This window comes from Dysidea avara, chromosome 15 (genome assembly GCF_963678975.1).
Source record: "Dysidea avara chromosome 15, odDysAvar1.4, whole genome shotgun sequence".
Lineage (NCBI taxonomy): Eukaryota > Metazoa > Porifera > Demospongiae > Dictyoceratida > Dysideidae > Dysidea > Dysidea avara.
In genome coordinates this window covers 13,219,111-13,230,051 of record NC_089286.1, presented here as the reverse complement: position 1 = coordinate 13,230,051, position 10,941 = coordinate 13,219,111, and the positions used below count along the sequence as shown (strand labels likewise).

General features: G+C 36.5%; 1 long non-coding RNA gene across 1 annotated transcript; it reads left to right on the top strand.

Annotated features, from left to right (window-relative positions):
- Window positions 1-1,953: 1,953 nt before the first annotated feature.
- On the top strand, window positions 1,954-3,530 carry LOC136246077 (uncharacterized). Its single transcript, XR_010696232.1, has 4 exons — window positions 1,954-2,383; window positions 2,436-2,551; window positions 2,602-2,857; window positions 3,248-3,530. It is a non-coding gene; the product is annotated as an uncharacterized lncRNA (long non-coding RNA).
- Window positions 3,531-10,941: the final 7,411 nt, after the last annotated feature.

Genomic DNA, 10,941 nt, shown 5'->3' with positions numbered 1-10,941 from the left:
CACCAGATGGGAACTTTATGTACTCCTTCATAAGCACCTTCACAATAGTTTCAAGTTGGTGACATTGCATTACTGTAGTACCTTGTAGGAACAACCCAGTACCGTCGTTCCACTGGTGGTGAAGACTGCAGGGTGATAGCGAGTGCTATTAGAGCACTGCGTTTCTTCGTTTCGTGTACAATTTCACAAACAGTTGATCGACCAATGCCAAACAAATGAGCTATGGTACGATATTCTATTGGAGTAGCCAGACACCACAGACAGACCGCCACTCTCCTTTGTACTGTCAGTGATCTCCGCATAACTGTGTCACTTCTCTCCAACTCTGTTGGTAAGCGGTCACAAATATAAAGAAATGTTTCTTTACACATTCTGAAATTTTGTAGCCAGTCTTGGTGAGTAAAATATCTCATTACCACATTATTCCACCATGTGTCAGACCTAGCCATATTATGTATGTAAATTTATATAATTATATATTGTGAACAGTGTTGGTGTACAATCTCTTTGAAACAAAATTATACACTGGGCACACATACAGAAAATAATTATTACTTCTACACACATATCATCAAAAATCAAGTTTCAAGTTGGTGACATTGCATTACTGTAGTACCTTGTAGGAACAACCCAGTACCGTCGTTCCACTGGTGGTGAAGACTGCAGGGTGATAGCGAGTACTATTAGAGCACTGCGTTTCTTCGCTCGCTTGCGAAGAGCATCGATTCGTCTTCGCACTTCTTGAAGACGACGACGCCTTGTTTTCATTGCATGTCGTCTTGCAGACAATGTTCTGAGCCACACAAGGATATAGCAACACAGGAACAGGTCCATTGTAACGTGACGCACAATGATCTTTGCAAATGTTTTATAATACGCGCTTATAATTTCCAAACCGAACCGAACTATAGTAAGTCGTATGAACCTGGCACTTTTTGGGACCGTTCCGAGCCGAGTCGAACCAAACCAAGTAAGTGTGCTCGTGTGAACACAGTGTTAGCGGTTCACCTTCCGTTTGTATAGTGGCTTCGTGGTAGCTATCAGTGGCTTCGTGGCTATTTTCAGTGGCTTCGTGGCTTTCTATTTCATCTTCTATCACATCTATTATCATAGCTATCAGTGGCTTCGTGGCTTTCTATTTCATCTTCTATCACATCTATTATCACAGCCATACTACTTTCACATGTCACTAACGCTTCAGTATCCGCCATCTTGAAAAGTAATTATCTTACGTTATCGAGTATCGGTAGTATAGGGCAGCTTGTACTTAAACTGATACAAGCCTGATACCATCAAAATAAGCCCGATACTGATGCTAGTATCGGTATCGGTGCATAACTCTGACTAAAGAACAAGCAGCAATGCTGCTTCCTTTGCTAACGCAAACGGTTGCAGCTGGAGAAAGTAGCGCCGTTCCTGTGGAGGAGCCAAATTATTCTATTGCAAAAATGTTCACCAAGAAAAAAAAGAACACGCATTGCACTCCAGCACAGAACTACTTATTGGTAAGTCAAGCATGTAAATTACAGTTTCGGTACATTACACTGCTTGTTTACACTGCTTGTTTGTGTACATGAACATACTGTTGGAGCATGTTTCAATACAAGTGTTGCACTACATTACTTGTCATGTCTTGCTATGTTTACAGAGTGTGGTTAGAACAAGTGCCAAAGCAGCTGGTATCTGGAATAATCCACCTCTCATTAGGAATTTGACAGCTGGGCAATATGATAAGTTTTTTGAAACTGTAAGGCAAAGCTAGTGTTTGTTATTCTGCTGTAATTTAAAGTGATATGCAGGTATTCCTGATGTACGATAAACTGAAAGGATGTCGACAACTATTGACCATTCAGCTTAGCAGGACTGTAATCAACCGTCGACTCTTTCTTCACAGATCTAGAGCACCCAGGCTTGCTGCTACACCACGACCACGTATATCAGGGGAGTCCACATTCAAGTCTCTGACCAAGAAGTCTACTCCAGTTTCTTCAAACTCTAGATCTGATTCAAGTTCATTAGAAGGGTCAACCTCCAGTTTATCAACTGCCACTTCAACTTCACCTGGGTCTGCATTAACCTCAGACTCTTCAGAATCTATATCTACCCTATCGAGGCCTACCTTAGAACCATTAAGATCTACTTCAACCTTATTGGAGTTTACATCTATCCCATCGTGGCCTACCTTAGAACCATTGAGACCTACGGAATCCATTGTTGTGGCAGATGATACACCTAACTCAGATGACAGACCTCACCCTGGGTAATTGAACTATTTCAAATATCTTATTGTGTTGTGGTCTCTCTATTAGCAATAAGGTTTCCATAATTCTTCCAGACAAGAAGGAAATTGGAAAGGGTATTTTCTTGAAGATGAACTCCAAAGGTATGTGTACATATACTAGTTATATAATTTATTTGTTTTCTATACATTTCAGAGGATTATAAATTATTTTCAAAGGTGCTGTTTCTATCGAAAAAAACTAAGGGGATGGAACTGATTAGCCTACCATCAGAATCAGAACAAGAGAAACTGCATTTTAATGAACTTGAGGTTTGTGAAATTTCAATTATCATGTGTACAGATTGTTATATGCTGCACAGAAGGGTGACATATTCTTATGGAAGGTTTCTCGTCTTTTGCCTACTGAGAAGTCCAAGTGCACAGTAACATGTAGTTCTACTGAGCAAATATCATGCACTCTTGTTCAGGTCTGGTTCTAGCTCCGAGAATATAGAGGAGTTGACAGTTGAAAATACTTCGATGAGTGAATATGAGATGTTGAGAATGAAGAGGATACAATGTAACAAGCAGCAGTTTGTTGAGCACATGAGGCAAATAGCAACAGATTCGAAGGAAGTGAGTATAATAATTATAATAACATTGGCTTATGACGTACACATAATATTATGACAATTGACATGTATTAATGGATAAATCTCAGTGGTAGGAAAATTACTAAGTTAGCTATTACCTGACAAGTAGCTACCCTATAGCGGGATTTTATCGAGGGGAAATATTTCGTGAATCACCATGCCACCATCCAAAATTTTGAGGGGGAAAATTTTCATGTAACAGCATGCATTAATACTTGTACAATGCTAGCTGCAAATTTAATATTCACCAATCTGTGAATTTTGCGAAAAAAATTTCTCTTCGAAAAACACTTGCTGTGACTGAGTGCAGTTGCATGGATATAGCTAGACACATAATACTACATAACCTGTACTATACTCTTTTGTTTTGTAGCCACCTAAAGTTGGAGAGTTTGTGGCTGTCAGGTGTATGAAGTTCAAAGAACGGCCGCTGATCGGATGTGTTACCAGTGTTAACAGTATCACTGTTGTCACTGATTGGTATGTGGGCAGTTACAGTGGTACTTGGAAAATCTGGAAGGGACGTGAAAATGGAAAGCCAACAATCTTTCAAGAGGTGATCAAACTGCAAGATGTTCTGGCTACAGTTGAGTTCACCAAATCCATGCGACTGTCTCCCAAAACTGTATCTACATTGAAACAACTGTACATGTGATCAGCCTTAATTATAACTTACATATTTAGTACTATGTGTATTATAGACTTTCATGTATATCTTCTATATGAAAAGTTAATTTCATATGTTAAGTAAGACTAATACCATACGGAGTTCATATAAAAGTTGAAACTTTCCATGCATAATTTAACTATGAATTATGTATGAAATTTCATGCACCATGAGAAATAGACTAGCATGAAATTTCATATGCATTCCATGTAAGATACATAGATTACTTTAATATTATTTGTATACTACTGTCATACCACTGCTATATATGAAATGTTAACGTTTCATATACAAGTGCATTAAAATTTTTCATGAATAATATAAGATATTACCATTTTATAACCATGAAATTTCAGCACGTTTTCATGCAACCAAAACCAGTAGTGAGAGTGAAACAAGAATGCCATTCTGACAAAGCTGGTAAGGCAGATGTGCAACTTCCCTGTGCTAACTTGCATTAAATAGCTACAAAAATATGCCAACAAACTGACAAATGGCAAAACCGTCCCAATCAAGCAGAGCATGTAAAGCAGCTTAAAGAGCATGAAAAGTTTGAAGTATAATACCATACCTGTTTCACTGCCCATACAAAAGTCTCAATAGTAGCAGTGAAATTTATCCCGTATTTCACTGACAGCAGTGAAAAAGTCGTAATTGCAATTTCATTGGCTAGAATTTATGTTAACAATGTAGCGCCAATTAGTGTCGACGCGTGCTTAGTACATAGTGACAAATTGCGTACATGGCAACGCTAATGCACAGCATGCGTATATGCAGCGAGTATGGTATTAACTGGGAATAGCATGGGTAGCAGTGAAATTTGGGGGATAAATACCACTCTTGTTGTATTGGAAATGGTAAATTTCACTCGGCTTCGCCTCGTGAAATTTATCCCCATTTCCAATACAACACTCGTGATATTTATCCCAAATTTCACTGCTACCCATGCTATTACTAGTACAAATCCGTTCTCCAATCACTTTGTAAATATAAGTATTTACTGCACGTACATTGGATATGCATCAGAAACCAAATTCATTTGCAATCTCAAATTGGTCCCGTAATGTTGTACAAAAAAGTCAACCATCAATTACAAACTTTTAAAAAGAATCACCACACAATGATTAAATTGATGCTGTATGTGTAGACAATACAGGAATTTAGTATAAGCATCAGGGAATGCAATTAGTGTTAATTGCATATTGTGCAACTACTGGATGCTCTGGATGCCGATAAAACTGTATTGAAGTCATTGGGAACACGATGATAACTGACAATAAAACCTCCATTGCTTACAAAGTATAAGGTATGTTCCAATTTTATGTACATAGATATGAACTACATTGATTTCCCTTTCGTTTAGTGGTTGTCTGCTGTTAATAGGATAAAGGGTTAGTGAGTTATGGAGCCATAAAGTTAAAGATTTTACAACACAACGCCTTCCAAGGCTGACAATTTTTTGAGTTTCTACTGGAAAACCACTCAGAACTGATTGTCGAAGTTTGAAAATAGATAATTTCACCAATTCCATGGAATATTAATGCTACAATCGACCAGATGGGCCAACAAACAAACAAACAAAGTTTAGTGCACCTGTAAACACTATCCAGGTGAACCTATTGCTTGTTCTTGTGTTATTCTTCAATCAAAACATAGAAACAAGCATCTGTTTGCTTTCCTCGATACCAGAACACCTTTTCACAAGGCATTTTCAACTTTAGCAGCTTGTAACTAGCTAACCACATACCCTATGACGAGCAGACAACCACCAAAGTATGTAGAAATCAATGTAGTTTCAGGTGCCGTTTACAAGACTGGTGTATCTCCTTTTTTTCTGGATAACAAAGGTTTTAGTGTCCATGGTCATCCGTTTCCCAATGGTTTCTGTACATTTTTATGGCTAACCACAGCATCCAGTGTTGTGCAACAGCAATTAACAGACCTTAAAATATTTCCGTTCCTCTATTGTCCTGTGGAATTTGCTGAAGAAATCACCCCTGAACTACCTACTTCTAACACCGAAAGTAAGCAGGTTTTTGGGAAACCATTTCTATTGCTAAAAATAGGAGGGGCCTCAAAAGATACATCTACACCAGAAAATGCTGTCGTTGATTGTTCCCGTGAATCTTGGAAACAACTCGACTTGTTGAAAGCAGCCATGGACCCAAATCAGACTAAACTGTGGCATACTACTACCAGCATATAGATAAGACTGAAGTGCTCATATCTAGTAATTCAGAATGTAGTGAGATTATTAAAGTCATGTCCACACGACAAAAATAATGCGAATTGAATCCGCATTGATTCGAATTGAAAGTGGATTATACGAATCCACCTCCACAGGTGGTTTGAATACGAATTGGCTGCGAATCGGGATTTGCTACGTCATAATAATGTAGCACGTGAGGGCTTGACATGTTTGCGCGTGAACTTTGTAATCAACACAGGATAGAAATACAGAAGCGCTCGGTGTGATAAAAGCGCAGGGACGTATGGAAGCAGTGTTTCATCATCGTATCTAGCCCTTAGAGTTTGAAAGAACAACGGTCCACACACCATCAGCAGTTTTTCGTATTCTATTCGTAGAAATCCTTCCAGTACGTTATAAACAAAAGTATAAGGGTTACTACGAGCTATTCCTTTCAGTCTATCGTTAAACTCACTGTTCTCTTGGTTGGCGCAAATGAGTGTTTTCTCAACCGTTTAATTTTCCGTTTATCACACTAGTAAATTGAATAATGCGCATTACGCAATAATGTGTGTGGACACGTTCAATTCGGATTCAATACGCATTGCTTGAATTCGTTTTGCATCCAGTTCCTAATTCAAATTTGTGTGGACATGCCTTAAAAAGGCTTCTAGAGAGACTAGCAATCAGCCATCCTCAATTAGTGGTTAGTTACCTGCTGAAACGATTGCTAGAGAACGTAAAAAAAACAATGCTTACAAAATTCCTCATACAAAGCATCACGACCATATTATCAAAAAGTTTTCAACTTCACTGCTCATATATGCAGGTCCAAGAGCTTACAATTTTCTTCATGATAACATACTAAATGGCTTGCCATGCCTTTGTATAGTTCAGAGAATTATATGATTGGAATACAAGTCCATAAATGAGGGTGAATTTTTTATTTCATGACCTTATTCTTCTAAGGCCATTGAAACTATAGCTATAGCTGTAAAGCTAAAAACAAAAGCAACCATCTTGCATTTAGTCAATTGGACATTGCCAGGTTGGTATTCATAGTTTGACAATTTTAATCCAAATTTTTTTCCAAAGATCAACATGGAATGCGAATCTCTGATATCGACCACAAATACAAACAAAACTTTGAAGCAGTAATGGGAATAACTAGCAGTTCAGTATTAACGCTACTTAAACAGATCCCTGATGCAATCTGTTTTACATTGCATTGTTGATAGCTACTTAGATAAAACGATTGCCCCTTTGTTGCAAATTTATAAAGCATGGTGTGGTGCCTTGGTCTTTATGCATTTTAAAACTGTTGCTTGTTGAACTGCTTGTACGTAATATATTCTGCATCAAAGATACATTCTTCATTTTCACCAGATTGTTTTGGTCTGATTCCAATATGTCCTTTGTTACAGCTTCTGCATGGAATTTCACACAAGCTAGTTTGTGTTGTGAAGCAATACAACTGGTAATTGGTTTAACAATTTTCTTGTTTGATTGACATACAACAGAGGTGTTATGGGAGTAGAGAAAAAACTGATAGAAGAACATAGGCCAGTAAAACACTTATTTAAAAAAGGCATTAGCAGTACTTCATTCCAATTAGTGCCACAACCTGGAACAATATTTGATAAACATGTGTATTTTGCACTTGTTAATTTTGTTAACCACTTTATCATTCAAAATAAATAAGCAGTGGATCTCCACTTAGTGATAAATTTATTAGCTGTCAATATTTCTGGATTTGGAGTAAGGAATCTTTTGTCGATACTGCTATCTCCACTTACTTTGAATACTAATCAAAAATCCTTGATAAATGCATTGTAAAGAGGATAGCTTCTTAGACAAAATTTTTGATACTCGCTGTACAGCATGAAACAAATCAGGATATACTCCAGCATCTGTCCCAAATACTTTTTGAAGCTTTTTCGCCAATGACAACAGTTGTCAATAAATATTTTTTCAATTACACCAGGTTTATGTCTTTTATTGATATTGTTTAAAAGTTGATCAATTTCATCTAGTGATATACCAGTAGTAAATTGCCATGGCAAAACCCTTCTGATGTTATCTAGTACAAAAAAATATGCAATTGTACTGTTGTACCCATATTTGTCTTCTCACAGATATCCACGTTGCAATGGTCGCAGCTAATCAAAGAGGTGGATTTTAAATGAGATTCTCGTTCTACAAAAAGTCTCTGAAAAATTACCATCATTACTGGGAGTTTGATGTATAGGTCCTCCATCACGAAGGAAAATCCTTGATTTCAGAAATTTCTTTGTATATATTAACCTAATGCATTTTGCCAATACTTTTGCTCTAGGTTGCTAATGAGCTTCAATGATCATAGATTCATTTTATTTTAAACTTATATTTCTACACAGCACTAAAACTTCTTTAGTAAATTGCCTTGTAAATCCAGACTTATGAAGTAAAATAAAAGGCACTTGGTAGGTAGGTGTTAGGAAGTTGCTTAAGGATCCTTTCGTTGTGAGCATCTATAATTGCTTATTTAAGCAACAATAAATTCTGCTAACTAAAACAGTTGTACAATTAAAGGAATGTAGCATTCTTTGCTTGTAATACTTAGAACCATTTGCCCAGATATGTCTTTTCCCGACATAACATCAGCTAAAGGCAAAGCATGGATCAAGAGAATACACCATGATCCTGACAACAACTTCATTGTCAACAAACACTAAGATTTACTGTGAACATTTCAGGCACGATCATTATGTTTTTACAAACCTATCCCTGACAGGTGGCAGAAAACATCTTAAATGTAATGCAATATTTGTTTGTAGCTGAACTCTCTATAGGATGGTTTCTTTGTAGCTGAACTCTCTGCAAGGTGACTGCTTGTAGCTGAACTGTCTAAAATATTAACTGGTTGCTGCTGAAATCACTGCAGCATAACTTGCAATGTAATAGAAATTTATAATGGAGTAAGTCATGAACTAGGTGAATGCTCTATTAGGGTGACTGTTCTATTAGAGTATCTCGATCTTGCATTTGCTATGCGGAATTGGCTTTGGAATCATAAGTCAATGGTTTGTACACCGATTGTTCTGTACTACTGCAAGGATTTTCTATGATGACTATTCCAGCTACATACCAATTTTCAGCTCACTGCTCTAAGCGGTTTGCCTGGTAGGCGTGACAATTAATAGTATTTTTATTCATGAATCTCGATCGCGCAATTGTTACACACCTTCAGTTTCATGTCATATCTCCATGATCTTAATTTCGATTGTTTTCAAACCACCAAAAGGCACTCCTACAATGGTTGATCTATCCACAAACTGTTCAACTCATTCCATGAAGCGGTTTACCCTGTAGGCGTGACAACAAATCAATCTTGTTTTACGTGAATAATCGATCATAACTCCTGAACCATTAACCGAATCTGCACCAAATTTGATACTAGGATTGGTCGTTGGACTCCCTTTATAAAAATGCTTAACAACCGTTGCTAGTCTGACATTTGTGAGGTTTACTTTTCAATGGCACGCAATGGGGCGAATGCACTTACTTGGTCACCACGCTTTACCAAATCTATCAAAAGCTAGGATAAGGTTAGGAACAAACATTAAATACTAGCACTAAGTTGGACAAGCGTAATATCAATTGTCTTTGCTACAGCTATTATATATACTTTTGTAAAAAACAAATGAGTAATAAAAATGATGCATTGCATGCATAGCTAATACAGCTATAATTATATAATCATTTCAACTATAACACAGCTTACTATAAAAGCTGCAAGTATAAAGTTTTTGTTCATGTTTTGTGCACAAGCAATTATTAGTCAGGTTCACTGTGTACTTTTGTTCAAATTTTATGGGGATTAGCAAACCTATACATTTTTGGAAAGCTTACAGCATGAGGAATCTGAAAATCAATGTTTACATTTGCAGATTTCTGCAAGGTCAGCATTTTTAAAATTTCAAAATAAAGTAAAAATTCCTAGTATATCAATTTTAATTTACCATTAAAGTTCATTCTCTAGTGACATTTTTACATCCTTATATAGCCATTAGAGGTGACAGTTAATCATGAATAATTATAATTTTTTTACAAACAGAATAGAAGAGCATCCATCATGCTGAAATAACTCAGGAATAATTTTTTAGCAAAAAGAATTGAGGAATATTCCAGATTAAATGGATGAGATCTATGTAAAACTAGTGCAAATTATAAGTTTGGATTCCATTAAAACAGTTCAAGCCTAATAACAGCACAAAGGATTGAGTTACTTTAATAGAGCAGTCACACATTCCAATAAAGCAGTCAACTTTGAGTCCATATTTCTAATGTAGCAGTCACTTTTACGAAAATCCTAGCTAGTGTGCTTACGTTAGGCATAAATTTCAGGAGATTAGCTAATACTAGGTTTGAAAGAAAAATTGTAATTTGTATAAAACATTCTCCTTTAAAAGGTAACTTTGAAAATTAGCAATTGGCAACTATGATTTCACCCTGACTAGACCCAAGTACACTTTTGCACCAGTTGGTGGCATGCATTAACACAGATAATTATGTCAAAGATAACTTTGCTCAAAATTTATGGGCCTACATAATTGCTATTAGAAAGCTGAGAGCATGGAGGTCAGAGAAAATCAATGCTTACATTTATACACCTACATGTTAGTCAATTAGCAGTTTGAATATAGCAGTCCATGCATATGGTGCAAATTTCTCCTATGTCAACCTCTCACAAACACTATTTCTATATGTTCTCAATAGCCTCTAAAGTGCTACGAAACTTACGCTTAATTTGGGAGATAGTTATTGCATGAAACAAAGTGAATTATTAACATTGAGATGCAGGGCTATTATAGCTACGTATAAAGACATCACAGCTATATATCTACGTACATTATATATGTATATGTATTAATATCTAATACAGTTAATTCAAAGATATGAGCCTAACAATCATCAGCACTGTTACTGTTGGTCATTTTCGATAAATTATACAGTGCGATAGTACTATATATTAGGGATCATACAGGAGCTTTCCAGTTCAAAGTATCACCCTAAAATCAGTCACAATTTCACTTAATGACAGCTTAGCAGCATTGGGTAGGCATAGCCCCAAGCTCAAAAATGTCTTCAGACTAACCCCAAATACTTTCTATATTATAGCATTTTAACTATATATTTAATAGAAGTTTACACTGACTGACTGACTGACAGC